At 35.4% G+C, this 14,694-nt stretch overlaps 1 long non-coding RNA gene across 2 annotated transcripts in view; it reads right to left on the bottom strand.

The window, feature by feature from the left end:
* Nucleotides 1-2,845: 2,845 nt before the first annotated feature.
* LOC139044861 (uncharacterized) overlaps nt 2,846-14,694 on the bottom strand; it is a 91,307-nt gene continuing 79,458 nt past the window's right edge. The window contains exons 5-6 of one of the 2 annotated variants that reach the window (XR_011502216.1): nt 12,037-12,105; nt 10,041-11,533 (exon numbers count right to left, since the gene is read on the bottom strand). This is a non-coding gene — a long non-coding RNA (uncharacterized lncRNA). Of the gene's footprint in view, nt 3,083-10,040; nt 11,534-12,036; nt 12,106-14,694 lie in introns of those variants that run through there. The other variant, XR_011502217.1, reaches the window with a different exon arrangement.

Here is a 14,694-nt window from a genome sequence, read left to right as displayed (position 1 = left end):
TGACTGAATTTACTGAAATGGCAAATTTGCTTGATGTTTCCATGATTGTTCTTTATTCTTCCTCAGATGCTTTACCCATTATGAGAACTACAGACATTCTAGACATTATTTCTGGGTTGACTTGTGTTGAGCTTAGTAGATATCGGGCCATATGTTCAGATATAGATATTCAAGTATTAAGAAAAAGTAGCTTGGAAAATAGAAACGATGGCTCTATTTTTCCTCATAAATGTCTTTATATTCAGTCTATTTTACTAGTTTGTAGCTCAGAAGATGTGTATTTGTCAGTACTTGTTTTTATCATAAGCCACAGAAGCTTATGATACTAGATAGATACTAGATAGATTAAACCAAAATATACCTATAAATACATACTGGTCTGTGTGGTTAAGACTTATTGGCTCATGTGGCTAAATTGTAGGAAACGCAGTGGTGCCTAAATTCAGAGACTTGAATACCATCAGGATTCTGTCTTTTGATCTTGCCGTGTTCTATGTATTGACTCTATTCTCTTCTAATGTAGTGTTATCTGTATCGTTAGGGAAAAAAGCAATGAAGATGCAGCAGTGGTGAGAGGAAACGTATGGCTAGTGGAAACTGTTACAATCCCACTATTTAATTATTGAAATGGAAGTGGTTATTTCTCCAAGTTCCACTTCAAAATAATCCCAAGATAGGATTTTCATTCACCCAGCTTGTTTGCAGCCTTTGGACAAATCTTGGCGGCAAAAGGAATAAACCGTCAAGATTGGCCTTGCTTGGCTCAGGTTCCTATAAATTATACCTCATCACAAGATGAAGAGGAAATGAAGTCATGTAGGAAGGTGTCAGCTCCCATCTGAAAAGCATAGTAAAAGAAAGGGGAAAGATAGTTTCTCCAAAGAAGAGAAACTCGAGTTTTCCGGAACATGGGTTGTTGTTATGGGAGCTGTTGTACTGTTACTGGACCACAGGTTGTCGAGCTATTAGGATAATAAATGTCCAGGACACAAACGGCTGGCTGAAAAAAAATGGAGGAAAAATACTGATGAACTCATAAAGTTGAACACTTCAGGAAAATATAGTGCAAAGAAAGAAAGAAAGAAAGAAAGCAGGAAAGGAGGGAGGGAAGGAGGAAAGAGGAAAAAATGGCCTAAACTAAATCTCTTACTCACTAGTATCAGTCATTTATGTTATTAGATAGTAAATATTGCCAACACTTCATGTACTTCTTAAAATATGAAGTGATTTAATTTGCCTGGAAAAAAAATATTTTGCTTCTGTTGTGTTTGAGATACCTACAGAAATGTTGCAAAAGCATATTTTTCATACCTGCATTTAATTTGAAGTTTCTAAAATCTATTTGCACATACTAATTAACTACACTCTCCATAGCTGTTTTGGAAAGTGGAAGATAACTGTATTTCTCTTTTACAGCTGGATGACCCAGGGGCAGAGAGCTTAAGTGACTTTGTTAAAAAAAGTACAGTTATTCATGTGTAGCAGCAGCATTGACGGTAAGGATGGACACTTGCCTGGTTCTTTAACTATCCAGCTCACTGTCACTCCTTAAGTAGAAAAGCTAGTGATCCATGCCCTCTATTTCTTGCCATTTAATTACCTGGCATGAGATTGGACTCTGAGACCAATTGGCTTCTGAATTTATTTTTAAAAGCCCATATTTGAGATGTTTTACAAAAATCTGAATCCAGTATAAGAGACTTCTGTGTTGAATTTGAGATAAACTATGTCATTAAGAGAAATAAAGTTCAGTTAATAAATGAAAGACACTTTACACTTAGAAAATGTATGAATGTCCTGAAATTGTTTTCATCCATGGAGCAAAACGTGTTTCTAAGAAAAACCTCCTTGGAAAGAAAATGTTTGAAATATAAAAAGTGCATTAAAGGTATTTATACAAAAGTAAACTTTAAATGAACTCTCTATAAAACTGCAACTACAAGAGGAGACTTGTAAATTAGATCAGCATTAAACAAGCACAACAAATGTATGTGTCAATACTGCAAGGGTAGGACTTAGTTTACAGATCCACATTGAAACTGTAAGATATGGTATAATGGCAACCACATGAACGAGAAACTTTAGAAAAAACTGTTATAGACAGTTGCATTGGAAATATATATGAAATTCTCAAATCTTTGATTTGAAATTGATTCTTAACTCCAAAAATTTAAATAAATTCCCCTCTTTCAAAATAAGAGGAAAGAAGTTCAATATACACTACATTATTATTTCCTATTTTCTGATCATGATGGATATTTTTGTTCATTTTCAATGAAGGTGTCATCAATAATCCATGAAATTTATGTTTATGGCAATGCCTACAAACATATGCTTGTTATAAATGCTAAACATGACTTTATATTTTAATGTCTTCAACGATATATATACGATAGTAGCAATTATATATGAAAGTATAATTAGACAGTTAATATATAATTTGATTTTGATTTAACATAAGCACTATTTCTATATCATTGAGTTGTAAACAGTATCGATATTGAAATTAAAACAAAAAACACCTGTGTTCAAATTTAGGCTCTGTCAGTTACAAGCTATGCCATCTTGGGCTAGTTAGTGAATGTCATGGAGGCAAAATTTTCTATTATGTAATATGATAAAAATATGTTTTATGGGATTTTTATGAAAATTGAGTAGGAAAATATATGTAAATAGTTACCATAATGCATTGTATATAGTAAGCATTCATCATTCTTAATTTTAGTCATTACAACTGCTTTTAATTGGATTTTCTCATACCCAGGAAAAAATGTATGGTAGCACTTCAATAAATCCCCTGAAATATTGTGTAGTTACATATATAGTCTGTTATAAAATAGTATTTCAATAATATCCAATATCACTTTTTTATTAAAAACATAAACACATAGGCGTCTTTTTCTCATCTTAATCTCAAAGGAAGGAAAATAAAGGGACTCCAGAAGACGTATTTTCTCACCAGAAGAAGTTCTAGGACAGCATTGTTCTGGCTCGGACTTCAATAGCATACATTTGAATTCTATAATTGTCCCCCCGATGAAACTGCTTCCTTTCAATGCTTTTCAATTTGTCTGCACATCACCTTTATAACGAGGATAATAATAGCATCCTTAAAAAGATTAGAACAGTTTCTAGCACATGGAAAGTTTAGGCACATGGAAAGTTTCTAAAACAGTTTAAGTATCTGTGCAAAATGGGATAATGATACTAATAATGTTCTGGCATTCTTATTAGAATGTGGTAGCTGTTATTTTCTTAAATGCCTAACTTTAAAAAGTGAATCTGGGAGTGGTATGGCATAGGAAAGAGCATGCGGTCTGGACACAAAATGTCTGGGTTTAGATCCCGGCCTTGTTGCTTACCAGTTGTCTGGTTTTAAAAATATTTACCTTTTTTTGTGAGCCAGATCTTTCATTTCCAGTGATGGTATCAATCATATCTAGCGCATATGTTTGTTGCAAAGATTCAGTGAAATAATAAATGGAAGGTATTCATATAGTATCTGGCCCACAGTAACTTTTCAAAAACTAGTCATTGCTTTTATTTACTACCTTGAAGACATTATGCTAAGTGAGATAAGTCAGACACAGGAAGACAAATACTGTATGATCTCATTTATATGTGGAATCGAAAAAGGCCCAACTCATAGAAGCAGAGAGCAGAATGGTGGTTACGAGGGGCTGAGGGGTGGGGGAACTGAGGAGCTGCTGATCAAGAGCACAAACTTCCAGTTATGAAAGGGATAAGTTCTGGGGATCTAACGTACAGCACAATGACTAGAATTAACAATGCTATATTATATACTTGAAAGTTGCTAAGAGAGTAGATCTTAAATGTTCTCACTACCCACAAAAATGGTAATTATGTAAGGTGATGGAGGTGTTAACTAACCTGTTTGTGGTAATCATTTTGCAATATGTGTGTATCAATCATCGTGTTGTACACCTTAAACTTACACAATGTTTAATTCAATTATATTTCAATGAAACAGGAGGCGAAAAGAAACCTGGAGGGAGTGATCTTGACATCGATTTTATGTAAAAATTTAATAGATAATAAAAAAGCTTATTTTAAGTAGGAAATATATAATCTTAAAATAAGAGTACAGAGTCATGTATATTCAAAATATATTTTTGTTCATTTTTAATAGAAAATTCATTCTTGTCAAACTTCTCTGATGGTGGAAGTCATAGACATATTTAATCAGAAAATTTCATTATCAACATAAAGTGATTTAAGAATTTATACAGATTTTACAATGTGAAATATATATATAAATGCAATCAAGGATGGTGAGAACCTTTAGCATGTGCAAATTTCTGAGATATTTTTCTCAGTTGCCACTCATATCCAGGAATGAGACTTACTTTCAAGAATTTCCTAGACAGAAGCAGAAATCTGATCAAGATTCTGCAGGCTGTGGCTTTTATAGCCCCTTTATCACCTCCTTCTTCCACTAACATAGTTAGTCTCACTTCTTGACTCTTCTCTTGATATAGAGGAAATCATTAACACGTGATTTACAATAAAGTGTCTGTGACCAACTGTATTAGTATTTCAGGAGCATTTACATGTAAAAGAAAGCTTAATGTGAGAACCAAAGTGATTAAAGATCTGATTTAATGGAACTGGAGAAATTTTTAAATTTAGGTTTCATGCCACAATCCGTATTTCTCTGTACAGACCTAATCTGCCCGTGTGTAAACCTGTTTTGGGTCTATTTGTAAATTATATCTTTGAGATGTTTCACAATCAGTATAATTAGATAGGACAATGTTATGTAATAAACTTACAAAAGTAAAGCTTTTAATATTTTTTAAAATATTTAAGTAGCTAATATAATTAAGATATCTAATTTTGCTCAAATTTGCAAATGAGAGAAATCCCAATAGAATTATTAAATTTCATGTTGAATGTTGGAAATAAGTGTTGACATTTTCAATCTGTTCAACTAAATAAAGAAAACAATTTACTAGATGTCATTTTACATTTTTTAAAGAATTGTATTATAAAAAGATATAAAAAGGCAAAATCAGCCTGTGGTAAATATATTCTTTTCATCAGAGTTGTAATGAGATACAGGAAACATTATTTGTTTTCAAAAAGAGGTTATTTAAGAAGAAAAACAATTAGTCAAAAAATGATAAAGAAAAATATTTGTATAGTCCCTGAAAATAGCTTAAAAATCATCTAGAGTGAAACTGTGTTTTTCAAACCTACTTAGATAAATGCCAGTTTGAACAAAGTTGCTAATTTATGGATATTTGTTAATAGACCATAGAGTATCATGTTGCCTAGACTAATTCAATCACACTATTTGCATTTTTTTTTGAGGAAGATTAGCCCTGAGCTAACATCTGCCACCAATCCTCCTCTTTTTGCTGAGGAAAATTGGCCCTAAGCTAACATCCGTGCCCAGCTTCCTCTATTTTATATGTGGGATGCCTGCCACAGCATGGCTTGATAGGCAGTGCATAGGTCTGCACCTGGGATGGGGACCAGTGAACCCTGGGTGGCCGAAGCAGAGCACATGAACTTAACCACTATGCCACTGAGCCGGCCCCACTATCTGCATTTTTAAAAACATTTTGCAGTTAGTTTGTACAGGAGTCCTTGTTTACAAGTCAACAGAATGTCTATAACCTCTAAGAAACTTAGCCAAGTAGGATTAATAATATCTGTCTTTAATAAAATGAAAATTAACGAGAAATGAATATTTTAAGTTGTTCCTTCAAATAACCAAACAATATAAATGAAATATAACTCATAAGAGTAATGAGAAGATGGCTTCAAAATAAGATTTACTATGTGAAACTAGGGTATGATGGATATTTAGAAAATATTTTGTTTCATTTTCACACTTTTTGATTAAACGTTATGGTTTTAATTGTTTTGACACCGTAGGTAAAGAGTGGGATGACATAGCCATGCCTGTAGTGAATAAGGACTGAGACGTTCCAAATGTACAAGTAGTCTTTTAAGAAGCAAAGCTATAATTTTGAGATAAACAATGCATAGCATCACTTCATTCACTTATCATATGTACCATCTGAAAGATGATTAAAACAGAGAAACGAAGAGATATATAGTACAATTTCATTCATTCATTTATTTATTCTTTCACTCATTAAAAGACTATTGAGTAACTATTACTATCGGATAATATTCTGGGGGATATAGACAAAGTCATTTCAATCACAGAGCTTATATTCTAGATGCAAGGGAAGGGGCTGACTACAAACACAATAAGTAAAGTGTGCATTAGATGGTAATAATTCTCACAGAGATAAATAAATAGATAAAGGAAAACGGAAATGAGGAGGGTGGCACTTGTGAAAATATAAATAAAGTAGCAAGGGAAAGCTTTACTGATAAGTGGATGTTTAATAAAGGTGAGTGAACAAGTCAGATACTGTATCATAATATTCCAGAAAGAAGAGCAAGAAAGTGCAATGTCCTGAGACAGGGATATCACTGTGTGTGCAGAGGACAACAAGGTTAGTGTGGCTTTTGCAGAGTGAGCCAGGAGGAATGTAATAGATGATGTCAAAGATGTAAATGAGTAACCAAAATATACCCTGGCCTTCTGCTTTTATCCCAAGTGAGATGAAAACTATTGGAGAGTTCAGAGCAGAGAAGTGGCATCATTTGACTTTCTGTTTGACAAGGGTACTTAGACTTCTGCCTTTAGAATCCGTTGGAGCAAAGCACAGGTGAAAATGGAGATTGTTAGTGAGCTGTTACAACAGTTTAGGCTACAAAAAGATACGGCTTGGACCAGTATGAGAGCTGTTCTAAAAATTAGAAGTGGTCAGATACAGAATATATTTTCAATGTAGAACTGTCAAAATTTGCTGATAAATTAGTTGTGAAATATGAAAAAGAAGAGTCAAGAATGACTGAGATTTTTGGCCAAGCACCTAAAAAGAGTTGTAGTAACTGAGATGCAGACGACTGTGAAAGGAGGTTGGAGTTTGGGCGTGGGGCTGGGGAGAGAGATCGAATTCAATTTTGGACAGGTTGGTTTTGAGATGTCTATTAGATAATCAAGATAGATGTTGAGGAGGCAGTGTGAAATTGCAATCTCTTGTTCAGGTGAGAGGTCCAGAAGAGGTACACATTTGGAAGTCATCATTCTTTAGTCCACTTAAAGTTATGAAACTGCTTGAGATCACACAAGAGAGGATCAATTTTAAAAAAAGGTCTAAAAATTAAGAACTGGAGTACTGCAACATTAAGGAATTCTGTTTATGAAGATAAACCTGGAAAGGAAACTCAAAAATAAGTGACCAGTGATACAGGAGGCAAAGGAGAGTGTGACCTTGGAAGAGAAGGCAGCCGTTCAAAGATAAGCTAGTGAAGTGTGACAAATGCTTTCTCCAGAGAAAAGAAGACTCAGACTTGACTATTGGATTTAGCAAATGCATGTTATCAGTGATTATGAGAAAGCCATTTTGTAATGCAGCATGGACAAAAGCCTGTCTGGAAATGTTTTGAAGGGATGAGGAAAAAGCAAATTAAAACAGTGAGCGTCAACAAGAGTCTTACTCTAAAGCACAAGTTCTTAACCTTTAAACAGTAATATATAGGAAAAGTCTAATACTCTAATTTCAAAAATATGGCAAGTATAAAAGATATTTTGTGATATTACAGTAATATAACATGATAAAAAGTATTTAGTTAGACATAATGCTGTTTGTGGTGGATTGTCAACATGCGTGATTAAAGAATATCATGCTTCAGTCAGTTGAAATAAGATCAAGTTTTTTCTTTTTTTTTCCAGGTAGATTGGCCTCCTAAATTCCATCCACACTCCTCTTGCATGAAGTTTATCTGGAGAATCCGTGCTGTAAAAAGAAACTAAGTGATATCTGGAGGATGAAACCTCCAGGCAAGATTTTGTTCTTCTGAAGAGAATTTTAGTAGCATAAATTGGAAAGATCAAATTTGGAGAAAGAACAAAAGCCACTGATTTGGGAGAAGGAGCTGAGAACTACTGGAACTCTATCCTTGAGCAGAAAAGGGGAATAGGAAAAAGGTGCTCAAGCAGGGGAGTCATCTTAGTGGGCGCACTGACAGTAATAACAGGAAAAATGGCAGAGAATGTGGGCAAAGATGCAGGCTTGGGAGAGTTTATAGAAATTATCTTCCAATTGAGTCAATTCTTTCTGAAATAAGAAGCACGACAAATAGTGGAGAGTGGAGAATGGAGAGGAAGTGTTGGAGATTTGAAGAAGCGGGACGATAAAAAAAAACGTTCTTCTAAAACAGTGGAAGAGTGAAAGGACTAGAGGAATGTAGTGTGTCAGTATTAACGAATTTAAATTGAGAAAAGTCCTCAGGTTTCTACCTTTTTCTTCAGCTAACTTAGGCTGCAAAGAAGTCAGTGTGCAACAGTTGAAGAATTGGATTTATTCAGTATTGTCTATTTGCAAGTATCATTCAATCACTCATTCAAGAAATACTCATTAAACACCTATCGTATGATGGTAATTCTTCTAAACACTGGACATACTGTTGTAAACAAGAAGATAAAGCCTCTGATCTTAGAGAGCTTATAGACCGTGGGGAAGAAAAATAATCAAGGAACAACTTAACAGTATGATGATGGGGACACTATGGCAAAGTGGACTTGACCTACTTTAGGAATGTAAATCTCACCGAGGGATTAGGGAAGACATCCCTGAGGAAATTACGCCCTTTCTAAGACCAAAAGATTGCATAGTCATGTTTGGTAAAAGATAGGGAGAGAGAGTGTAATTAAACAGGTAGAGGAAAAAATACATTTGTTTGTTTTTAATATCCTTCTGAAAGTTGCTATACTGAATTTTTAATCTAGTCAAATATGACATTTGATTTAATTATTTTGAGAATTTATATAGAAAAATAATAAATCCTACATTTAATGTTTATTCCATGCAATCACTCAAACGTACCCCAGCTATTTGCATTTACTTTTTAATTATCTCTTTGTTCTCTATACATTCACCCCCTTCCAAAATTAAAACCTCTTAGGCTCTAGGGAAGAGTGCAGCAAAGTTCCTGCTTGTGTGGAGTTTATAGTACAATAGAGTTACCCGTGATTTCATCCCTACAGAAAATTTATCAAAGTTTCTATCTTATTTGATGTTTGCCATGCTTACTAATTTATTAAGTTACATATTGTCTGCCTCCTCCCATTAAAATGTAAAGAACAAGAACCAAATCTCTCTTTTTCTGGCTGTATCCCGGCTGAATGCCTGAAATTCTTCTTGACATTGTTAGTGTTCTTAATACCTCCTATATGAATAGACAAATGAGAGAATGAATGAATGAATGAATATCATTCTAACTTGACGTTTGTGGATAGCGAATCAGCTATTAGTAAAATTGCCATTCATTTCTCAGTTAAGATGAAGAATTTTGTTTGCAGGAGAAGAGAAGCAGAATCCATTAAGAAGGATGAAGGTGGGACCTGCCCAGTGGTGGAGTAGTTAAGTTTGCTCACACTGCTTCAGCAGCCCAGGAGTCACAGGTTCAGATCCCATGCATAGACCTATACACTGCTCATCAAGCCATGCTGTGGCAACATCCCACATACAAAACAGAGGGAGATAGGCACAGATGTTAGCTCAGTGATGATCTTCTTCAAGTGAAAAGAGGAAGATTGGCAACAGATGTTCACTCAGGGCCAATCTTCCTCACCAAAAAAAAAAAAAAAAAAGATGAAGGTAAGTTTATACTCACTGTCTGCAGGAATGTTTGTTTAGGCTGCAGAGTTGCTGTATTAAAAGGTTGCACTCTGATAGAGATAGAAGTTTATGAGTTTGTGAATACAGGAGTTTGAATGCCTATGGTGTGTCTATAAGCATGTATAAGGCACTTTCTTCAAGGATCTATAGTTGGCACTGATGATCTATAATTCACAAAAGTAATGAAGTAAAATTTCACAGAATCGGGACCGTTAGCTTTTTTATGTCATACTGTTATTAATATTATGCTTGTTTCCATGAGTATACTCAATATTGGTGAGTCTAACACTGTTAGTGCTTTTTTTTTTTGATTTCTTGTCTGCATGCATCTTTTTCCTCAAAATGATTCACCTATATTCTGACTTCTGAACATGCAGACATTTGTGTGGTTTTCTGGAACTCTATGGTAAGATGTTTTTCTTATTGAAGTTTATTATGTCTTGTTATTGTCCTGTAAATGACTACTCCACTGCATCTCCTTTTAATACGATCAAATCCATAACAAGAATTTTTATCTCCTGTACATATATGCCTAGAGAAAGAAAGTAATGTATCAGAACTCAGAGTGAATTAGTAAGCCGAGGTGCTATGCCTTGTCATTCTGTCTTGTTAAGAGTGCTTCATGAGAGATGCTGTTTAACCTGCTTTAAAGAATCTAAATAAGAGCCAGCCCTGATGGCCTGTGGTTAAAGTTTGGTGCTTTCACCGCTTCGGCAGCTGGGGTTCATCTCCCAGTCACGGAACCACAGCACCCGCCACGCTGTGGCAGTGGCTCACACAGAAGAACTAGAAGGACTTACAACTAGAATATACAACCACACACTGAGGTTTGGGGGAAGAAAAAAGGAAAAAAAAGAAGACTGGCAACGGATGCTAGCTCTGGGTGAACCTTTCCTGGCGAAAAAATAAAATCTAAATATGACATCTGTAACAGATCCAAATTGTGTAACCACAGGGGAAATTTGGACACTTCAAAAATACCTAAGTCTAGAGAAATGAAATGTTCTTTTAAGAATCTGATAAGAAGTTTTGTAAAGTGATATGAAACCAATAGATTACAAATGATTAACACCTGAGAAAAAATATATACCACTTTGCTGCAGAATATGACGTCACTAGCCATGGACATAACTATAATAATATCAATAAAGAAATTAAGGTGCATTTGTCAACATGTCCTATGCTTTCATGGCATTCCAATCTGTACTGTAAAACATGAATTTGGATTTCACATCGTTGCACAAACATCCCGGCTGCAGGAATCCTGACCAAGCAGAAAAGAATGAAAAGAATAACATCAGAGTGAAAACGTAGGTGTTGCTGGATAAGAATTGTTTTATTTTGTCAGCGTAACACTTTAATGCTTTGTACTTGAAGCCAAAATTTAAGTTTTATCTATAGCATTGATATTTTTGTGTATTTTGGACTAAAGCACTGCTTGGAACACAATTTGCCTGAAAAGGCTGAAAACTATGGTATCTTCCCAAAGGGCATTATTTTGTCTCCGGAAGTCATTTATTCATAGGAAAACAAATAAATGAGCTCGTGAATGGTCAACCTTGGACCTTATATACCTGCATATTCTTCTTCAAATGGTTCTTTATTTTAAAACCAATAATTACAGGGGACTGGCCCAGTGGCGTACTGGTTAAGTTCACACACTCCTCTTCAGTGGTCTGGGGTTCACTGGTTTGGATCCTGGGCACGGACCTATGCACTGCTTATCAAGCCATGCTGTGGCAGGCGTCCCACACACAAAATAGAGGAAGATGGGCATGTATGTTAGCTCAGAGCCAACTTTCCTAAAAAAACATAATTACAAACACAAACATGATAGAACAGTAAATATATTTATCAAAATAAATAAAGTAATTTCTCTGTGTGGAGGAATCGGGAAGTAAAACAAACAAAGGAGGGAGAGACTAGAGCAGAAAAGGAGGAAAAAACAAAAAACAAAGGGAAAGAAAGATAAATTAGAGAAAAGTAAAACTGATCAAGATAGAAATGAAGGAAACAATAAAAGGTGATACATAAAAGTTGACCTTTTAAGCAATTTTAGTATTATTAAAGAAACGCTCTTTCTCTATAATGTTTTTGACTCTCCAGCTACACAAGTTTTTCCACATCTATACCACTTGAACTGAATTTAGAAGAAGAGAAAAACCTAAGTGGAAAAATTATTCTTTAGGCCAAAATTGGTCTCAGGCCCACTCCAAGTCTCGTCATTCTGCTCTGCCCTACTGCTCCTGCCTGTCTCTTCCTTTTATCCCTTGAATAGTACTTCTCTTTCAATTGCAAAACAAACCTGAAGATCTGCAGCCTTTCCTGGAATACTCCAGACTTCTTTTGGCCACCTGTCACTCTCTCCTCCAACCTGGCAGAAAAATCACCGTTATTGAAATGTCGCTTCAAACATGTCAGTCTTTTCACAAAGTCAGAAAAGTAAAGACAAATGGTAAATAAACCCATAAAGCCTGTAAGTCTTCGTGATGTGTCTCCACAGCGTCCAATGACTTTTGTCTGAAAGGAGCTTATAGCCACTCTGAACACTTTCAGATCAATGATGGGCAGGGCGGCAAGGGGACGATATCTTCAGCTGTGCTGCTTGCCTTTCCTTAGCGTTTTGTTGATCATGAGGATGGCGGACATCTAGATGGGCTCTTACCTCCTCATGGAAACATGGAGTGTCATGGTTTGTTATTAAAATGGTGCTATTTTTCAGGCCCTGGCTCATCAAATGCAGAAAATATGTGAAATTCTATATAATACATTAACTGTAACAAAAGAGAAAGGACTGAATATTGGAATATTGTTTGGAGATAATGCATTTGTAAATCACTTTGCAAAGTTTTATTTTGAATGCCCTTCTCGCTCCAGTTTATGGTTTTTCTATTGTCATTAGAGAACCATACCTTTTTATTATCATTGTTATCAATTAAGCAGGTAAATATCTATTGGAAAACATTAAGTGGAACAGATGGGGATAGCATTTTGCTTTGTGTGACTATCCCAAAGTGCTGGAGTAAGGCTGACACCTAGTGGACAAACAGCAACACTGATAAAGTAAAAGATCTAGTTAAGGATAACAGCTATGCAACTGTTTTCACAGATCCTCAACTGCTATCATCCATGAGAAAATAATTATAATAATAAAAAGTATTATGACTGATGTAGCTTGACATGTTAGATGATCTCTCTTCTTTGAGGTGTGTGTGTGTGTTTATGTGTATTTATAAGCACAAGCGGGGATGTGAGAATTATGATTATTCACTGAGACCACAGAGATGCAAATTAATTCTTCAGGCAATACGTAATTTGTCAAGTAATCAATATGTAAGAATACAATATCTTTATTTTTACTCTTGGTATTTTCTATTTTATCATGCAGCAAAATTATTTTATTTTAAGACCCTTCAAAACAAGTCCAGGCAGCTGTTCTGTGGCCTAATAGTAATTAACTTTGGCGACTCCATCAGCCTGGCTTCATGGGCTCAGATCCTGGGCACAGGGCTACACCACTCATTGGTGGCCATGCTGTGGCAGCATCCCACATACAAAATAGGGGAAGATTGGCACAGATGTTAGCGCAGGGTTAATCTTCCTCAAGCAAAAAAAGAGGAAGATTGACAACAGATGTTAGCTCAGGACTAATCTTCCTCAGCAAAAAAAGAGGAAGATTGACAACAGATGTTAGCTCAGGACTAATCTTCCTCGGCATGAAAAAGAAAAAAACAATCCAATATAGAAGAATATTGAAGAACCTCCTCCTTATCATAGCATTAAAATTCCCTATCTACCTCTTAAACGCAGTTTTGTTAAAGAGTAAAGATGTTTCTTTCAGAGTCTGAAAGTAAGTATGCAAGTGTGATGGCACACTCAGGCATAAGAAATGGTTTATTCATTTATATTCTCATACGTAGGACTTGGAAATCAATAAAGTGTTCAACAAATTGTTGGTACACACGTTGATATATACATGGTTTGAGCTCCCTTCTCTGAGAGTCTTTGTAAAATATCTGTATTGTAAAATATCACAATATCTGTACACTTTCAGCACACATAACTTATATGAAGTTATCTATATTAGTGTGATATGTAGAGAAGACTGACAAAAGAGTGGATTTTCACTCTTCCACAAATATCAGATTTTGGGAAATTTGTCTGATTTTAACTGCAGAATGTCATAAATGCTATATGATTATATGTTGTAATGACATAATGATCAAAGATCACAGTTCTTACAGTATCTAATAAAACTTCCAACAGTCTGGAATTTTACTGGTTTTGTCAAGAGTGATTATACCTAAAACCTGAAGAAACCACCTTCTAAGAAATTTTCAGAATGAACTGCTCAGGAATTTTTAAGATTATTTGGTATCAGCAATTAATTGTGAATTTTTGACTCTTCTAATTCATCTCTTTTGTTATAAAATGCAGTTATTTTAATTAAGTGATAACCAGAAAGAAATGTAGCTTGCTATACGTGTGTGCTGCCACCGTACTCAGTCTTCCTGAACTCCAGCTGGAGAGTTCCACCCCATCTTAGAGTCTGCAATGATCCCTTCATTTTGTGTAGGATCAAGGCCAAAGTCCTAGGCAAATCATGCAAGGGCTTTCATCACCCGGCCCCTCCCCATGCCCCACCTCCTAAGATGCCCCAGCCCTTCACATACCAAAATTCAACTCACAGAGAGCTCAGTTCTTCACTCAAACTGTGCTCCATCTCCTGCTGTACATTTGTCCTATTGCTCTCTCTCTGCCTGACATTTCTCCTTCCTCTGTTGGGCAAAACCCAGGATTTGTGTGGTAGAAAGGGAAGGAACACTGGTATCAACTCAAAACAAAAGTAGGTTCCAACCTTGGTTCTTACGATTGTATGGTTTTGATAAGTGATATCAGTGTGTCTCAATTTCCTCATAATGCTCAGACTGCTGAGCCAGAAATAGTACACGTAAAGGACTTG

The sequence above is a fragment of the Equus asinus genome, chromosome 3 (assembly GCF_041296235.1).
Source record: "Equus asinus isolate D_3611 breed Donkey chromosome 3, EquAss-T2T_v2, whole genome shotgun sequence".
Taxonomy (NCBI): Eukaryota; Metazoa; Chordata; class Mammalia; order Perissodactyla; family Equidae; genus Equus; species Equus asinus.
Note: the sequence above shows the minus strand (reverse complement) of the source record. Positions and strands in the feature narration are given on the sequence as shown.